Here is an 18485-nt window from a genome sequence, read left to right as displayed (position 1 = left end):
TGGGAGGTAAGCTATGAGGATGCAAAGGCAGAAGAATGATACAATGGACTTTGGGGACTTGGGGGAAAGGGTTGAGGGTGGTGAAGGATAAAAGATTACACATTGGGTACAGTATATACTACTCTGGTGATGGGTGTATTAAAATCCCCGAAATCACCACTAAAGAATGTATTCATGTAACCAAACATCACCTGTTCCCCAAAACCTATTGAAATAAAAAAAAGATAAGCTAGCATTGAGAAATAAATCAAGATAGCCCACTACATTTCCTATGTAATGAAAACTGTGTTATTCCCAGCTTTCCAGGGAGTATTATTGCTTCCGGACCAGGTTTGTGTATTTATCCAAAATAAATCAGATGCTCGTGCTAAACTTAAAAAACATATATATATCCAGGGGCCAAAGGGAGATCTTTGCAGAACAGAGACAATGACTTTCATTGGCTGATACAGAGAAGCCCAGGAAACCTGACCATGAACATTTCTCGGAGCCCCAGAAGCCCCAGTGATTCCTCCACAGAATCTAAGAGCGACCGTGCAGGAGAGAGCAGCTCCACCAAGATGCAGTCAAATGCCCCAAAATGTCAGAAAGTGGAACTGGGTCCTCAGACAGGTGCAGAACCAGCGCCAGTGCAGCCAGGTTCCCACCACCCTGCATAGCTGCCCTTGGAACTGCCCCAGGGTCCACAGCTTCCCCAGAGGGAGGTGATCGCTGTGGTCTTGGAACTAGGAATGGTCCTGCAACTGGCCCTGGGAGAGGAGGTTCTGGTTCTGCACTCACAGAGAGCCCTGCAGCTCTGCCCCCTCCATGTGCTTCTCCTGATGGTCCCTGAGCAGGTCTGATATCCTTGAAGGATCTCTTGTTCCCTGTTCATGCCTGCTGGCTCATGCTGATAAGCACAGAAACCACCTGAGAGATCAACATTGAAGATGGATCTGTGAGAACCCAGAGAGCAGAGAATGTGTGTGTGGCACCTGCAGTAGCAAAGGGTGAGGCTCCTCACACCTGTTGGGACCCCCAGCAAACCCCATGCCTGGAATGAGCCCTTCTTCCCAGTACATCCTGAACCTCAAACCTTGCTACAGAGAGGCAATGCCCCAGGACTCCTCTCAGATGCCCAAGCCTGGTCTCTGGAGAAAGACTGCCTGAAGAACTCAAATTGGATCTCCATGTTGTGAAGCCACTGCCCAGCTCTTCCCTAAGACCTCTTCCTCCCTTGTGCTGCCCAGGGCCCAGAATTTGCCCAAGGTTCAACACAGGCTAATGTGCAAGACCCAAAGACATCTTTTCCAAGGCTTATGGGCCAAGAGCCCTCAGGCCCCAGACAAGAATCAGAAACACACTATTAAGAATCAAGCACGCCTGTTTTCTCATGATGTCTCCCTGCACAGACATCTGTGCACATTGACGGAGGGAGCCACTGCACATACTGGATAAGTGGAGAAATGTGGCGTCCTCTCACCTGAACCACTTACCTTTACTTTGTTCTGCTTCAGCTGCTAAAAATAAAAAAAAAAATAAAAAAAAAAAAAGAGCAACCTAAAGTTTGGGAAAGAAAATATTTGCAAATCTCACACACATGCAAGGACTCCTACCCAGGATATAGAAAGAGTTGTCGAAACTCCAATGGGGAAAAAAATGATTCTGTTTAAAAACCAGCAAAAGACTTGAACAGACGCTTCCTCAAAAGAGATGTAAGGAATCACTTCAAAAGGTGTTCAACATCTCTCCCCTGGGGGAAAGGCACATCAAATACACCTTGAAATACAATCGGGAAGCTATTAGAGAGGCCACCGTGACAATGACTGACCATGCTGGGGGCTGCAGAAAATGTGGAGCAGCTGGAACACTCCGACAGTGCTGATTGGAATCGAAATGGTACAACCCACCAGGAGAATAGTTGATTGTTCCATATTCAATGCAATGGGCACTCATTACTGAAGTCAGCCATCCCACACTGAAACAGTTGTTCCAGAGAAATTAGAATTCATGTTGACAAGGCTGAGGACAATGGTTTTTAGCAGCTGTCTTCACCATATCCAAAATGTGGAAGGGGGTTTGTCATTTCTTCAATAGTAAATAGAAACACAAACTGTGACCCATTCCTACAATTAGGTGCAATTCAACAGTAGATGAGATTTTTGTTTCAAATTCAGTTCTGAAGTGTGATACTTGATTCACTTGTTGAAATAATTGATGGTATGTTTAGAAAATTAGTGGGGGTTAAAATTATCTTGGAACTGTAACTCTTGGAAATCTACATGGGTGACAAGAATATCTGACCAAAATTAACTTTCCAGTGGAGATGGGGTTCAGATATATATTTATCATTGTGGTTTGAATTATATTTGTAACAATCATGGCTAGATTTCTTGGGTTAATGAAAATGTTAGAAATATTTTTTAAAAGATAGAAATGAGAGATAAGGCATCATGCTTGGAAGTGGTGTGATGAAAAAATTTTATGCTACTTTATTATTTGTTCCTGATAATTATAGTTATCATGTAATAAATGATTTTATGAGCCAAGAACTATTCTATACCTGTATTTTCTCACTTACTTTTTTAGGTAGCCAAAATTATGTGCATTTTTAAAGAGAAAAAATTGATTCTCAGATCATTTAAATTGCTGGCTTGCTTAAGTTTGCATACCAAGGCGGTGGTAAATCTGGATTGAATCTTTATTATATCTAACCCCAGAGCTTATGACTGGAATTGTGTACTAGATTTGTAGAAGGCAATATTTGTAAATGTTCTCCTGGTTATACTAGCCAAGGAATTCCGGAAAGAAGGGGTGATGTGAAAGTTACAAAAAATGAAGGATCCCAGACTTCTAGTTATTAATCTGCTGTGTAAAAAGCTTGAAAGCAGTCACTTTCTTCCACAGAAGAAGAAAGCTGAATATACATAAATCAATAAATATTCTTACATCCATTAGAGAAGTGAGATGAAAGGACAAACTGCTCCGCTAAATACTGAAGACAGACAGGTGAATACAGAGAACTGTAACTTATTAGAGTAAAAATTAATGAACAGAAATCTTCATGGGAATGAGTACTGGGGTGAAGAAACCTAAACCGTACTTCATAAATGGCTGAAAACTCAGTGGGGTGGTTTGAGAGTTAAAAACACTACCTCTCTCCCACACACATTTTTTTAAAAATTTTATTTAATTTTATTTTTATAATTTTTTTTCTTTCTTTTTAAAGAATTTCAATAGCTTTGGGGGTGCTGTGTTTTTTTGTTACATGGATGAATTATATAGTGGTAAATTTGGAGATTTTAATGCACCCATCACCTGAGTAGTGTACGTTGTACCTAATGTGTAGATTTTTATCTCTGGCCTCTCTCCCACCCTCCCACTTGTGAGTCTCCAAAGTCCATTATATCACTCTGTATGCTTTTGTATACTCCTAGTTTAGCTCCTACTTGTAAGTAAGATCATATGGTTTTTGCTTTTCCACTCTTCTGTTACTTCACTTAGAATAATGGCCTCTAGCTCCATCCAAATTGCTGCAAAAAAACCCACTATTTTGTTCCTTTTAATGGCTGAGTAGTATTCCATAGTGTACATATACATCACATTTTTTTATGCATTAATTAGTCCATAGGCACTTAGGTTGGTCTATATCTTTGCAATTGTGAATTGTGCTGCTATAAACATACAGGTGCAAGTGTCTTTTTCTGTTTTTTAATTTTTATTATTTATTTTTAACGTAATTTTTTTTTTTTTAATTTTACTTTAGTCCCAGGATACATGTGCAGAACATGCAGGTTTGTTACATAGGTATATGGGTGCCACAGTGGTTTGCTGCACCTATTAACCCATCATCTAGGTTTTAAGCCCCACATGCATTAACTATTTGTCCTGATGCACTCCCTCCCCTCGCCCCCGCAACCCAACAGGCCCTGGTGTGTGACGTTTCCCTACCACGTGTCCATGTGTTCTCATTGTTCAACTCCCACTTCTGAGTGAGAACATGTAGTGTTTGGTTTTCTATTCCTGCATTAGGTTGCTGAGGATGACAGCTTCCAGCTTCATCCATGTCCCTACAAAGGACATGATTTCATTCATTTCTATGACTGCATATTATTTCATGGTGTATATGTACCACATTTTCTTTATCCAGTCAATCACTGGTGGGCATTTGAGTTGGTTCTATGTGTTTGCTGTTATAAATAGTGCTGTAATAAACATATGTGTGCTTGTGTTTTTATAGCAGAATAATTTATGTTCCCTTGGGTATATACCCAGTAATGGAATTGCTGGGTCAAATGGTATTTCTGGTTTTAGATCCGTAAGGAATCCCCACAGTGTCTTTCACAATGGTTGAACTAATATACATTCCCACAGTGTAAAAGCGTTCCTATTTCTCCACAGCCTCTCCAGCATCTATTGTTTCTTGACTTTTTAATAATCACCATTCTGGCAGGCATGAGACAGTATCTTGTTGTGGTTTTAATTTGCATTTCTCTAAAACTAAGTGGTAGTGAGCTCTTTTTCATATGTTTCTTGGCCACAGGCATATCTGCTTTTGAGAAGTGTCTGTTCATATCCTTTGCCCACTTTTTGATGGGGTTGTTTGTTTTGTTCTTGTAAATTTCTTTAAGTTCCTTGTGAATTCTGAATATTAGACTTTTGTCAGATGGGTAGATTGCAAAAATTTTCTCTCATTCTGTAGGTTGCCTGTTCACCCTGATGATGGTTTCTTTTGCTGTGCAGGAGCTCTTTGGTTTAATTAGATCCCCTTTGTCAATTTTAGCTTTTGTTGCAATTGCTTTTGGCATTCTTATCATTAAATCTTTGCCCATGCCTATGTCCTGAATGGTATAGCCTAGGTTTTCTTTCTTCTCGATTTTTTACGGTTTTGGGTTTTACATTTAAGTCTTTAATCCATCTGGAATTAATAATAAGGTGTAAGGAAGGTGTCCAGTTTCAGTTTTCTGCATATGGCTAGCCAGTTTTCCCAACACCATTTATTAAATAGTGAATTATTTCCCCACTACTTGTATTTGTCAACTTTGTCAAAGATCAGATGGTTGTAGATGTCTGGTGTTATTTCTGAGGTCTCTGTTCTGTTCCATTGTTCTGTATATCTGTTTTGGTACAAGTACCATGCTGTTTTGGTTACTATAACCTTGAAGTATAGTGTGAAGTCAGGAAATGTGATGTCTCAGCTTTGTTCTTTTTGCTTAGGATTGTCTTGGCTATACAGGCTGTTTTTTGGTTCCATATCAAATTTAAAGTAGTTTTTTCTAATTCTGTGAAGAATGTCAGTGGTAGTTTGATGGGAATAGCATTGAATCTATAAATTACTTTGGATAGTATGGCCATTTTCACAATATTAGTTCTTCCTATTCAAGAGGATGGAATGTTTTTCCATTTGGTTGTGTCCTCTTTTATTGCACTGAGCAGTGGTTTGTAGTTCTCCTTGAAGAGATCTTTCACATCCCTTGTTTACTGTATTCCTGGGTATTTTATTATCTTTGTAGCAATTGTGAATGGGAGTTGATTTATAATTTGGCTCTCTGCTTGTCTCTTGGTGTATAGGAATGCTTGTGATTTTTCACGTTGATTTTGTATCCTGAGACTTTACTAAAGTTGCTTATCAGTTTACGGAATTTTGGGGCTGAGATGATGGGAATGGGATTTTCTAAACATAGAATCATGACATCTGCAAAGAGAGACAATTTGACTTTGTCTCGTTCTATTTGAATACCCTTTATTTCTTTCTGTTGCCTGATTGCCCTTGCCAGAACTTCCAATACTATGTTGAATAGGAGTGGTGAGAGAGGGGATACTTGTGACAGTTTTCGAAGGAAATGCTTCCAGCTTTTGCACATTCAGTATGATATTGGCTGTGGGTTTGCATAAATAGCTCTTATTATTTTGAGATTTTTCATCAATGCCTAGTTTATTGAGAGTTGTTAACATGAAGGGATGTTGAATTTTATTGAAAGCCTTTTTTGCATCTATTGAGATAATCGTGGTTTTTATCTTTGGTTCTGTTTATGTGATAGATTATGTTTAATGACTTGTGTATGTTGAACCAGCCTTGCATCCCAAGAATGAACCTGACTTGATCATGATGGGTAAGCTTTTATGTACTGCTGAGTATTTTATTGAGGATTTTTGCATCAGTGTTCATCAGGGATATTGGCTTGAAGTTTTCTTTTTTTATTGTGTCTCTGTCAGGTTTTGGTATCAGGATAATACTGGCATCATAAAATGAGTTAAGGAGGAGTCGCTCCTTTTCAGCTGCTTGGAATAGTTTCAGAAAGAATGGTACCAACTTTTCTTTGTACCTCTGGTAGAATTTGGTTGTGAATCCGTCTAGTCTTGGGTTTTTTGTTTGTTTGTTTGTTTGTTTTGTTTTTATTGGTAGGTAGAAATTGATTAATTTTTTCCTCAATTTCAGAACTTGTTATTGGTCTATTCAGGGATTTGACTTCTTCCTGGTTTAGTCTTGGGAGGCTGTATGTGTCCAGGAATTTATCTATTTTTTCTTGATTTTCTTGTTTATTTGTGTAAAGGTGTTTTTGGTACTCTCTGATGGTAGTTTGTATTTCTGTGGGGTCAATGGTGATATCCCCTTTATCATTTTTTATTGTGTCTGTTTGATTCTTCTCTCTTTTTTTCTTTTTCATTCCAGTTAGCGGTCTATTTTGTTAATTTTTTTTTTAATTTTTCCTGGATTCCTTGAATTTTGAAGGACTTTTTTGGTCTCTATCTCCTTTAGTCCTGCTCTGATCTTAGTTATTTCTTGTCTTCTCCAAGATTTTGGATATATTTGCTCTTGCTTCTGTTTTTTTTTTTTTTCTTTTCTTTTCTTTTTTTTTCTGTGACACTAGGGTGTTGATTTGAGATCTTTCTAGCTTTCTGATGTGGTCATTTGGTGCTGTAAATTTCCCTCTTAACACTGTCTTAGCTGTGTTCCAGGGATTCTGGTATGTGGTCTCTTTGTTCTCATTGGTTCCAAAGAACTACTTGATTTCTGCTTTAATTTCATCATTTACCCAGGAGTCATTCAGGAACAGGTTGTTCAATTTCCATGCAGTTGTGTGGTTTTGAGTGAGTTTCTTAATTCTGAGTTCTAATTTGATTGTGCTGTGGTCTGAGAGACTATTGGTTATGATCTCAGTTCTTTTGCATTTGCTGAGCGGTGTTTTACTTCCAATTATGCGGTTGATTTTAGAATAAGTGCCATGTGGCACTGAGAATAATGTATATTCTGTTATTTTGTGGTGGAGAGTTCTGTGGACATCTATTAGGTCCACTTGATCCAGAGTGGAGTTCAAGTCCGGAATATCCTTGTTAATTTTCTGTCTCATTGATCTGTCTAATATTGACAGTGGGGTGTTAAAGTCTCTCATTATTATTTTGTGGGAGTCTAAGTCTCTCTGTAGGTCTCTAAGAACTTGTTTTATGAATCTGGGTGCTCCTATATTGGGAGCATATATATTTAGGATAGTTAGCTTTTCTTGTTGAATTGATCCTTTTACCGTTATGTAATGCCCTTCTTTGTCTTTTTCGATTTGTGTTGGTTTAAAGTCTGTTTTGTCAGAGACTAGGATTACAACCCCTGCTTTTTTTTTTCTTTCCATTTGCTTAGTAAATTTTTTTCATCCTTTTATTTTGAACCTATGTGTGTCTTTGCCTGTGAGATGAGTCTACTGAATACAGTACACTGATGAGTCTTGATTCTTTATCTAATTTTCCAGTCTGTGTCTTTTAATTGGATCATTTAGCCCTTTTACATTTAAGGTTAGTATTGTTATGTGTGAATTTGATCCCATCATCATGATCCTAGTTGTTATTTTGCATTTTAGTTGACACAGTTTCTTCATAGTGTCATTGGCCTTTATATTTTGGTGTGTTTTTGCTATGACTGATACCAGTTTTTCCTTTTCATATTTAGTGCTTCCTTCAGAAGCTCTTGCAAAGCAGGCCTGGTGGTGATGAAATCCCTCATCATTTGTTTGTCTGAAAATGATTTTACTTCTCCTTTGCTTATGAAGCTTAGTTCGGCTGGATATGAAATTCTGGGTTAAAAATTCTTTTGTTTAATAATGCGAAATACTGATCACCACTCTTTTCTGGCTTGTAGGGTTTCTGCTGGGAGATCTGCTGTTAGTCTGATGGGCTTCCCTTTCCCAGAAAGACCTGGTCTTTCTCTCTGGTTGCCCTTAACATTTTTTCCTTCATTTCAACCTTGAAGAATCTGATGATTATGTGTCTTGGGGTTGATCTTCTTGTGGACTATTTTAGTGGGGTTCTCTGGATTTCCTGAATTTGAATCTTGGCCTGTCTTGCCCAGCTGGGGAAGTTCTCCTGGATAATATCCTGAAGTGTGTTTTGCAACTTGGTTCCATTCTCCCCATCTCTTTCAGGTACTCCAATCAATCATAGGTTCAGACTTTTTACATAGCTCCATATTTCTCAGAGGTTTTGTTCGTTCCTTTTTTCTCTAATCTTGTCTGCCTGCCTTATTTCAGGAAAATGGTCTTCAAACTCTGATATTCTTTCCTTCACTTCATTGATTCAGCTATTGATACTTGTGTATGTTTCACGAAGTTCTCATGCTGTGTTTTTCAACTCCATCAGGTCATTTATGTTCCTCTCTAGACAGGTTATTCTAGTTAGCAGCTCCCATAACCTTTCATCAAGGTTCTTAGCTTTTTGAATTGGGTTAGAACATACTCCTTTAGCTCAGCAGAGTTTGTTATTACCCACCTTCTGAATCCTACTTCTGTCAATTTATCCATCTCATCTTCCATCCAGTTATGTCCCCTTGCTGGAGAGGTATTGTGATCATTTGGAGGAGAAGAGGCACTCTGGTCTTTTGAGTTTTCAGCATTTTTTCGTAGATTCTTTCTCATCTTCTTGAATTTGTCTAGTTTTCATTTTTGAGCTTGCTGACTCTTGGATGAGGTTTTATTGGGGACAAAGTGCCTGGAGATGTCACTTGAGGAGTCTGGAGAACAGCAAAGATGGGTGTCTTCTTCTTCCTCTGGGATCTCTGACTTCGAGGGGCACTAACCTGATGCCAGTAGGTATGCTCTTGTATAGGATGTCTCACAACTCCCTTGTTTGATGGTCTCACCCACTCTGGTGGCACAGGGAGCAGGACTCATTTAATGAAGCACTTGGGCTGTCCCTTGGTGGAGCGGGTGTGCTGCACTGGGAGGAAACCCACTCATCAGGTCTGCCTGGATTCCTCAGAACTATCAGGAGGAAAGACTAAGTCTGCTGCTCTATGGAGACTATGGCCACTTCTCCCACTAGGTGCTCAGGCCCAGGGAGATCAGAGTTTTCTGCTCCTGAGCCCCTGACTAGAGTTGTTCGAGTTCCTGCATTGAGGCCTCACCCAGTGAGGAGGGATGGGTCAGAGTCAGGCCTGAAGCAGCACTCTGGCCACAGTCTGCCACAGCCAGTGTGTTGGGCTGTCGGGGATACTTCTTGGGATCAAGCTGTCCAGCCTCTCTGGCTCCAGCAGGGGAAAAGCACAGCCTGGAGCTATAGAGATGGCTGCTGCCTTCCCCTGCCTTTCCCCTTGCATTCCTCCCCTTACTCCCAGTTTAGTCCCTTAGGCGGCTAGCAGTCCTATTGTTGGCTGCCACCACCCCCCCCTCAAAGGAGCTCAGATGGCTTAGACAGCAGGTAGCTACAGCTGTGGTGATGGTTGTCCCTCCCCCCAGGAACATGGCAGGCTTAAGCAGATTCTAGCTAAGTGGCTGTTGAGAATCTAGGTGGCTCTCTGATTGGGACCCTAGGCCCTGATGGCGTGGGCTGATGAGTGGGATCTTCTCACCTATGGGTTGCACAGTTCCATAGAAAAAGCATGGTTTTTCAGGCTGGGTAGCAGGGTCACTCACTGCCTCCCTTGGCTGGGGGATAGGGACTCTCCGGCACCATTTGGCTCCCAGGTAGGCCACACCACACGGCTCTTCCTTCCTTTCCATGGGTCACGCCAGGCACCTAGTCAGTCCTGACAACAGAACCTGATACCTTGGTTGCCAGTGCTGGATTCACATGCTGTTTTAGTTCTTTTCGATGTGAGCCTCCGATCGCCACTATTTATAGTCAGCCATCTCTGCCCTGTCCCCCTCGAACACACTTTTATAAGTTTTACTTTTAGGAGCCCTAAAAGATTCTCACAGTTGAAGACCAAAGAAAAATGCAAAAAGAAAAATCCTCATACTTCTCTCAAGGGAGGAGTAAAGTAGCATTTATGAGATACATTCCGAACATTCTGCTCTTCTTAACAAGGCCTGACCTCAAAAGAACGTGTTTCACCAGAACCTAACTAACTGGGTTGTTGCCAGAGCTTAAATTGCCTCAGGGAGGGGATAAAACCAACTCTTGCCCACTCTAGCCTCTCATATAGGAGAAGAAAAAAACTCTAGGTTAGCTGCTTCAGTGAAGAAAGAGGGGCTGAAAAGCACTTGTGAAGATAACAGCCCACTAAAAGACTGAGACCTAATGATATAACTTTAGAATATGTCCCCTCCGGCCAGGCACGGTGGCTCACGCCTGTAATCCCAGCACTTTGGGAGGCCGAGGCGGGTGGATCACGAGGTCAGGAGATCGAGACCATCCTGGCTAACATGGTGAAACCCCGTCTCTACTAAAAATACAAAAAAACTAGCCGGGCGAGGTGGCGGGCACCTGTAGTCCCAGCTACTCAGGAGGCCGAGGCAGGAGAATGGCATAAACCCGGGAGGTGGAGCTTGCATTGAGCTGAGATCGCGCCACTGCACTCCAACCTGGGCGACACAGCGAGACTATGTCTCAAAAAAAATAAATAAATAAAAGAAAAGAATGTGTCCCCTCCTCCTACACCTTACCAACCTTACCACAGTATCAGAATGGCTCCTAAATAATCATCCAGGGGCACAACTAAATAGAATGGTAGATATCGAACCTTACTTGAAAGAAAAGTCTCTAGGGAGTCCCAAAGACAGCAGGAGAGACAAAGCAAGGACACCAGAGGAAATTTTTGCCTCTGACACCAACAGATATAACAAACAGTAAACATAGTTATAACCCTTATCCAGATAAACATAATATCTCTCACTAAAGTTCTATTTACCTGAATTTCTTTTCACCGAATATCGTATATGACTCTTAACAAAAAATAAGGTATAATTTTTTTTAAAGTCTGAAAAGAGAGAAAGCAAGAGAACCAGACTCAAATATGGCAAAGAAGTTGGAAATATCAGACAGAAATTTAAAACAAGCATGATTCATATTCTAACGATCCTAATGGAAAAAGTGGACAATATGCAAAAAGCAGATGGGTAATGGAAGCAGAAATATGAAATCTCAAAGAAAGAATCAGAAAGAAATGCTACAAATAAAAAAAACCCAGAATATTATGAGAAATGAAGAATGGTCTCATCAGAAGGCTAAACATGGCCAAGAAAATAATCAAGGAGCTTAAAGAAACTTCTGAAACTGAAATGCAAAGAGAAAAAAAGAGTGAAGAGACAGAATGGTTTATTCAAGAACAGACGGACTATTACAAAATAAATAAATACACATAGTGGGAATACCAGAAGAAGAAGAGGGAAAGACAAAGAACAAATGTTTGAAACAATAGTGACTGAGGACTTTCCCAAATTAACAACAGACATCAAACAACAGATCAGAACACTAGGCGGGAAAAATATCAAAAACAAACAAAACTATACCTAGTCATATCATATTCAAACTGTAAAAAATCAAAGACAGAAAGAAAATCTTAAAAGAAGTCAGGGTGGGGGAAGCATTTTTCCTATAGGAAAATGATCAGACTTCTTTTCAGAAATCACGCAAGCAAGAAGAGAGTAGAGTTAAATATTTAGTGTTGAAAGAAAAAAAAATACATCATTAGAATTTCATATCCAGTAAAATTATTATTCAAAAGTGAAGAAAACTCATTTTCTCTGAAAACCAAAAATGTAGGGGATTTGTTGCTGGTAGACCTGTTTTACAAGAAATATTAAAAGAAATTTTTCAGAGAAAGGGAAAATGATATAGGCCACAAACATGAGTCTACATAAAGAAAGGAATAGCAATAGAGAAGATATAAATTGAGGTAAAATAAAATCTTTTGCATTTTCTATTCTTATCTAACAGAAAACAGTTTGTTCCAAATAATAACAGTAACACTATAGCCTATATTTGTGACTTATGTATAGGTATAATGAATGACAACAATGTATAAGGGTTAAGAGAGGGAAATTTGGAATACTATGGTAAGATTGTTTTTTGCCTATATAAATTTATCAGATATAAGTGCAATTTTGTTACATGCATAGATTGCGTAGTGGTCAACTCACAGCTTTAAGGGTGTACACCACACAAATAACATACATTTTACCCATTAAGCAATTTCTCATCTTGCACTCGCCCTCCCACTCCTTCATCCTTCAGAGTCCCCATTGTCTGTCATTATACTCTGTGTATCTATTTGTGTGACTATTTTAGCTCCCATTTATAAGTGAGAACATACGATATTTTTCTATCTGTGTGTGACTTGTTTCACTTATAATAATGGCCTCCAATCCCATGCATGTTACTGCAAAAGACATAATTTCATTATTTTTTATGGTTGGATAGTATTCCACTTTGTATATAAACCACATTTTCTTTATCCAATCATCTATTGACGGACACTCAAGCTGATCCCATATGTTTGCTATTGTGAACACTGCTGTAATAAACATATGAGGACAGATATCTGTTTAATATATTGATTTATTTTCCTTGGGGTAGGTATCAAATAATGAGATTGCTGAATTGAATGACATTTCTATTTTTAGTTCATTGACAAATCTCTATACTGTTTCCCATCAAAGTTGTACTAATTTACATTCCCTCCAACAGTGCAAAATAGTTCCCTCTAGACATTACATAGATAAACTTGTGTCATGGGAGTTTGTTGTACAGATTATTTCATCACCCAGGTATTAAGCCTAGTACCCATTAGTTATTTTTTTTCATACTCTCCCACCTCCCACCCCCACACTCTGATAGGCCCCAGTGTGTTTTCTGCCCCTCTTTGTATCCATGCATCGTCATCATTTAGCTCTCACTTATGGGTTAGAACATGCAGTATTTGGTTTTCTGTTCCTCTGTTAGTTTGCTAAGGATAATGGATTCTTTGCTATTATAAATAGTGCTTCAATAGACATATACATGCATGCATATTTATAATAAAATGATTTATATTCCTTTGGGTATATCCCTAGTAATTGGATTTCTGAGTCAAACGATAGTTCTGTTTGTAGCTCTTTGATGGATCACCACACTGCTTTCTACAATAATTGAGCTAATTTACACTCCCACAAACAGTGTATAGGCATTTTCTTTTCTCCAGAACCTTGTCAGCCACTGTTATTTTTTTAGTTTTTGATAATAAGTCATTCTGACTGGTATGAGATGGTATCTCATTGTGGATTTGATTTGGCTTTGCATTTCTCTAATGATCAGTGATATTGAGGTCTTGTTTTTTTTTTTTCTTATAGGCTTCTTGATCACATGTATGTCTTCTTTTGAAAAGTGCCTGTTTATGTTTTTTGCCCAGTTTTTAATGGGGTTGTTTGCTTATTGCTAGTAAATTTGCTTAAGTTTCTTATAGATACTGGATATCAGACCTTTGTCAGATGCATAGTTTGCAAATATTTTCTCCCATTTTGCAGGTTGTCTGTTACTGTGTTGATAATTTCTTTTGTCATGAAGAAGCTCTTTTGTTTAATTAGATACCATTTATGAATTTTTGCTTTTGTTGCCACTGCTTTTGGTGTCTTTGTCATGAAATCTTTGCCTGGTCCTATATCGAGAATGGAACTGCCTAGATTGTCTTCCAGAGTTTTATAGTTTTGGGTTTTATATTTAAGTCTTTAATCCATGTTGAGTTGATTTTTGTATATTGAGTAAGAAAGGGGTCTAGTTTCAATCTTCTGCATATGGCTAGCCAGTTATCTCAGCACAATTTATTGAATTGAGAGTTCTTTCCTATTGCTTGTTTTTGTCAACTTGGTTGAAAGTCAGATGGTTGTAGGTGCAAGGCCTTATTTCTAGGCTCTCTATTATTCTAGTTCAGTCTATGTGTCTGTTTTTGTACCAGTACCATGCTGTTTTGGTTATTGTAGCCCTGCAGCATACTTTGAAGTTGGGTAATGTAATGCCTCCTGCTTTATTCCTTTTGCTTAGAATTGCCTTGACTATTCGAGCTCATTTTTTATTTCATATGAATTTTAAAATAGTTTTTTTCTAGTTCTATGGAGAATTTCATTGGTAGTTTGATAGGAATAGCATTGAATCTGTAAATTGCTTTTGCCAGTATGGCCAATTTAATGGTACTTATTCTTCCTATGCATGAGCATAGAATGATTTTAATTTGTTGTATCATCTCTGATTTCCTTGAGAAGTGTTTTGTAATTCTCATTGTAGACATCTTTCATCTTCCTGGTTAGCTGAATTCCTAGATATTTCATTCTTTTTATAGAGATGGTAAATGGGATTGGGCTTCTGATCTGACTCTTGGTTGACATTGTTGATGTATAAAAGTGCTAGTGAATTTTACACGTTGATTTTGTATTCTGAAACTTTGTTGATGTTGCTTATCAGTTTTAGGAGCGTTTGGGCCAAGACTGTGGGGTTTTCTAGATATAGAACCATGTCATCTGCAAACAGGGATAGTTTGACTTCCTCTCTTCCTGTTTGGATGCCTTTCATTTCTTTCTCTTGCCTAATTGCCCTTTACAGGAATTCTCATACTATGTTGGATAGGAGTGGTGAGAGAGAGCATCTTTGTCTTGTGCCAGTTTTCAAGAGGAATGCGTCCTGATTTTGCCCATTTTATATGATGTTGGCTGTGGATTTGTCATAGATGGCTCTTATTATTTTGAGATATTTTCCTTCAATACCTAGTTCATTGAGAGTTTTTAACATAAAGGGATACTAAAGTTTTTATTGAAAGCCTTTTCTGCATCTTACTGAAATAATCATGTGTTTTTTGCCTTTAGTTTGTATATCTGATGAATCACATTTATTGATTTGCATATGTTGAACCAACCTTGCATCCAGGGATAAAGCCCACTTGATCGTGGTGGATTAGCTTTTTGATGTGCTGCTGAACTTGGTTTGCTAGTATTTTTTTGCGAATTTTTACATCAATGTTCCTCAAGTATATTGGCCTAAAGTTTTCTTTTGTTGTGTCTCTGCCAGGATTTGGTATCAGGATGATTCTGGCCTCATATAATAAGTTGGGGAGAAGTCCCTTCTCCTGAATTTTTTGGAATAGTTTCAGTCGGAATGGTACCAGCTCTTCTTTGTATGCTGGTAGAATTTGGCTGTAAATCCATCTGGTCCTCAGCTTTCTTTGGTTGGTAGGCCATTTATTTCTAATTCAGTTTCAGAGCTTATTATTGGTGTGTTCAGGGATTGAATTTCTTCCTAGTTCAGTCTTCGGAGGGTGTGTGAGTCCAGGAATGTGTTCTTTTTTTCTAGAGTTTCTAGTTTATGTACATAGAGGTATACATCCTAGTCTTTGATGGTTATTTGCATTTCTGTGGGATCAGTGGTAATATCCCTTTTGTCATTTTTAAATGCCTTCGCTTGAATCTTTTTTCTCATTAGTCTAACTAGTGGTCTATTGATTTAATTAATTTTTTTCAAATAATCACCTCCTGAATTTGTCGATCTTTTGATTGGGTTTTCATGTCTCTATCCTCTTCCGTTCAGCTCAGATTTTGGTTATTTATTGTCTTCTGCTAGTTTTAGTATTGGTTTTATCTTGCTTCTCTAGCTCTTTTATTTGTGATGCTCCACTATTAATTTGAGACCTTTCTAACTGTTTAATGTGGATATTTAGCGCTATGCATTTCCCCGTTAACACTGCCATAGCTGTGTCCCAAAAATTCTGGCATGTTGTATCATTGTTCTCACTAGTTTCAAATAACTTCTTCATTTCTGTCTTAATTGTATCATTTACTCAAATGTCATTCAGTAGCAGATTGTTTAATTTCCATGTGATTGCATGATTTTGAGCAATTTTCTTAGTCTTGATTTCTATTTTTATTGTGCTATAGTCCAACTGTGTGTTTGGTATGACATCGGTTCTTTTGCATTTGCTGATGATTGTTTTATGTCTGATAGTGTGGTCAATTTTAGAGTATTTGCAATATGCCAATGAAGAGAATGTATATTTTGTTGTTTTCATAAGGAGAGTTCTGTAGATGTTTGTCAGGTCCATTTGGTCAAATATTGAGTTCAGATCCTGAATATCTTTGTTAATTTTCTGCCTCAATAATCTGTCGAATACTGACAGTGAGATGTTGAAGTCTCTCACTATTATTGTGTGGGAGTTGAAGTTTCTTTGAAGGTCTCTGAGAATTTGCTTCATGATTCTGGATTCTCCTGTGTTGGAGGTATATATACTTAGGATGGTTAGGTCTTGTTGAATCAAAGCCTTTACCATTATGTAATGCTCTTCATTGTCTTTTTTTATTTTTGTTTGAGGTCTCTTTTGTCTGAAATTAGAATTGTGTCCTCTGCTTTTCACTGTTTTCCATTTGTTTGGTAGATTTTTCTCTATCCCTTTATTTTGAGACTATGTGTGTCATTACACATAAGATGGGTCTCATTGCACGTAAGATGGGTCTCTTGAAGACAGCATGCCATTAAGTCTTGCTTGTTTATCCAGTTTTCCACTCGGTACCTTTTAGTTGGGGCATTTCGCCCATTTACATACAAGTTAAGTATTGATATATGTGGATTTGATCCTGTCATTTTGTTGTTAAGTGGTTATTTTGCAGAATTATATTTGTGGTTGCTTTATAGTGTCACTGGTCTGTGTAGTTAAGTGTGTTTCTGTAGTGGCTAGTAGTTGTCTTCCCTTTACATATTGAGTGCTTCTTTTAGGAGTTTTTATAGTGCAGGTCTGGTGGTGAAAAAAAATCCCTCAGCATTTCCTTGTCTGAAAAGATCTTATTTCTTTTTTGCTTCAAAAGTTTAGTTTTGCAAGATATGAATTTCTTGGTTGAAAATTCATTTCTTTAAGAATGTGAAATATAGGTACTCAAACTCTTCTGGCTTTTAGAGTTTTTGCTGAGAGGACTGCTGTTAGCTGATTGGGCTTTCCTTTGTAGGTGATCTGTCCTTTCCCTCTAGCTGCCTTTAATATATTTTTTTTCATTTTCACCTTGGAGAATCTGATGATCATGTGCCTTGGGAATGATTGTTTTGTGAAGTATCTTATGGCGGTTCTCTGCATTTCTTTGAATTTAAATGTTGGTCTCTCTACCTAAGTTGGGGAAGTTCTCACGGATGATATTCTGAAATACATTTTCCAAGTTTCTTCCATTCTCTCCATCTTTTTCAGGGATGGCACCAAGTCATAGATTTGGTCTCCTTACATAATCCTATATTTATTGGGTGTTTTGTTTGTTCCTTTTCATTTATTTTTCTTTATTCTTGTCTGTCTTATTTCAGAAAGCCAGTCTTAAAACTCTGAGATTCTTTCCTAGGCTTGGTCTGTTCTGCTCTTAATATTTTCAGTTGCACTATAAAATTCTTGTAGCATGTTTTTGAGCTCTATCATGTTGTTCACATTCTTTTCTGTACTATTTTGTCTCTCAGCTCCTGTATCATTTTATTGTGATTCTTAGCTTCCTTAGATTGAGTTTTAACATTCTCCTGAATGTTGACGATTTTCATTTCTATTTATATTCTGAATTATATTTCTGTCATTTCAGCCATCTCAACCCAATTAAGAATCCTTGATGTAGAACTGGTGTGATCATTTGAAGGAAGGAAGACATCTGGCTTTTTGAGTTGTTAGAGTTTTTGTGCTGGCTTCTTTCTAATCTTTGTGGAGTGGTGTTTTTTCAGTCTTTGAAGTTGCTGACCTTTATATTTTTTTTCTTTTACCCTGTTTGATGACCTTGGGGGTTTGATTGTGGTATAGGGTGAGTTCGGTTGACTAGCTTCATTTCTACAAGATTATAGGGGGCCAAGGCTCAGCTCTGGACACCTGCAGTACATGCTCTAACTATGGAGGACAGATATCAGTCCCTGATTGTTCTCTGGCTCCTTAAGGTTAGAAATCTGCTGCACTGAAAGATCTAAGGTGCCCCCTGACCACTGGTCACAATATTGTAATGGGTGGTGCCAGGAGATCTCTCCTCATTTGCACGTGTCAGCTGCAGGGGCAGCATCAGTATGATGTGGTGCACACTCATCAGCTGCAGCAGGATGCAAGTGGGTGCCAAGGTACTGGCCTCCATGAGGGCAATCACAACAGCAGAAGTAGCAGCCTGGCTTAGGGTAGTGGGGTATCCCCACCCCCACTGGCAACTGTGCATGCATTTGCATTGTAGATAGTCTTAGCACGGGAGTGGGGCATTCATGGGCACAGGACTATGTTCACTCTCTGAGCATTCAAGTGGCCAGCAGTTACCTCTCAGATCAGGGGAGGTCTTTCTTTTCTTTGTGCC

General features: G+C 38.6%; 1 pseudogene; it reads left to right on the top strand.

The window, feature by feature from the left end:
* The first annotated feature begins 473 nt into the window (after nucleotides 1-473).
* The window catches only part of LOC105508178, a 39038-nt pseudogene continuing 21026 nt past the window's right edge, over nucleotides 474-18485 (top strand).

Source organism: Colobus angolensis, unplaced genomic scaffold, assembly GCF_000951035.1.
Source record: "Colobus angolensis palliatus isolate OR3802 unplaced genomic scaffold, Cang.pa_1.0 Scaffold159, whole genome shotgun sequence".
Taxonomy (NCBI): Eukaryota; Metazoa; Chordata; class Mammalia; order Primates; family Cercopithecidae; genus Colobus; species Colobus angolensis.
The sequence above is the reverse complement of the archived record's forward strand: the minus strand, read 5'-3'. Positions and strand labels throughout refer to the sequence as shown.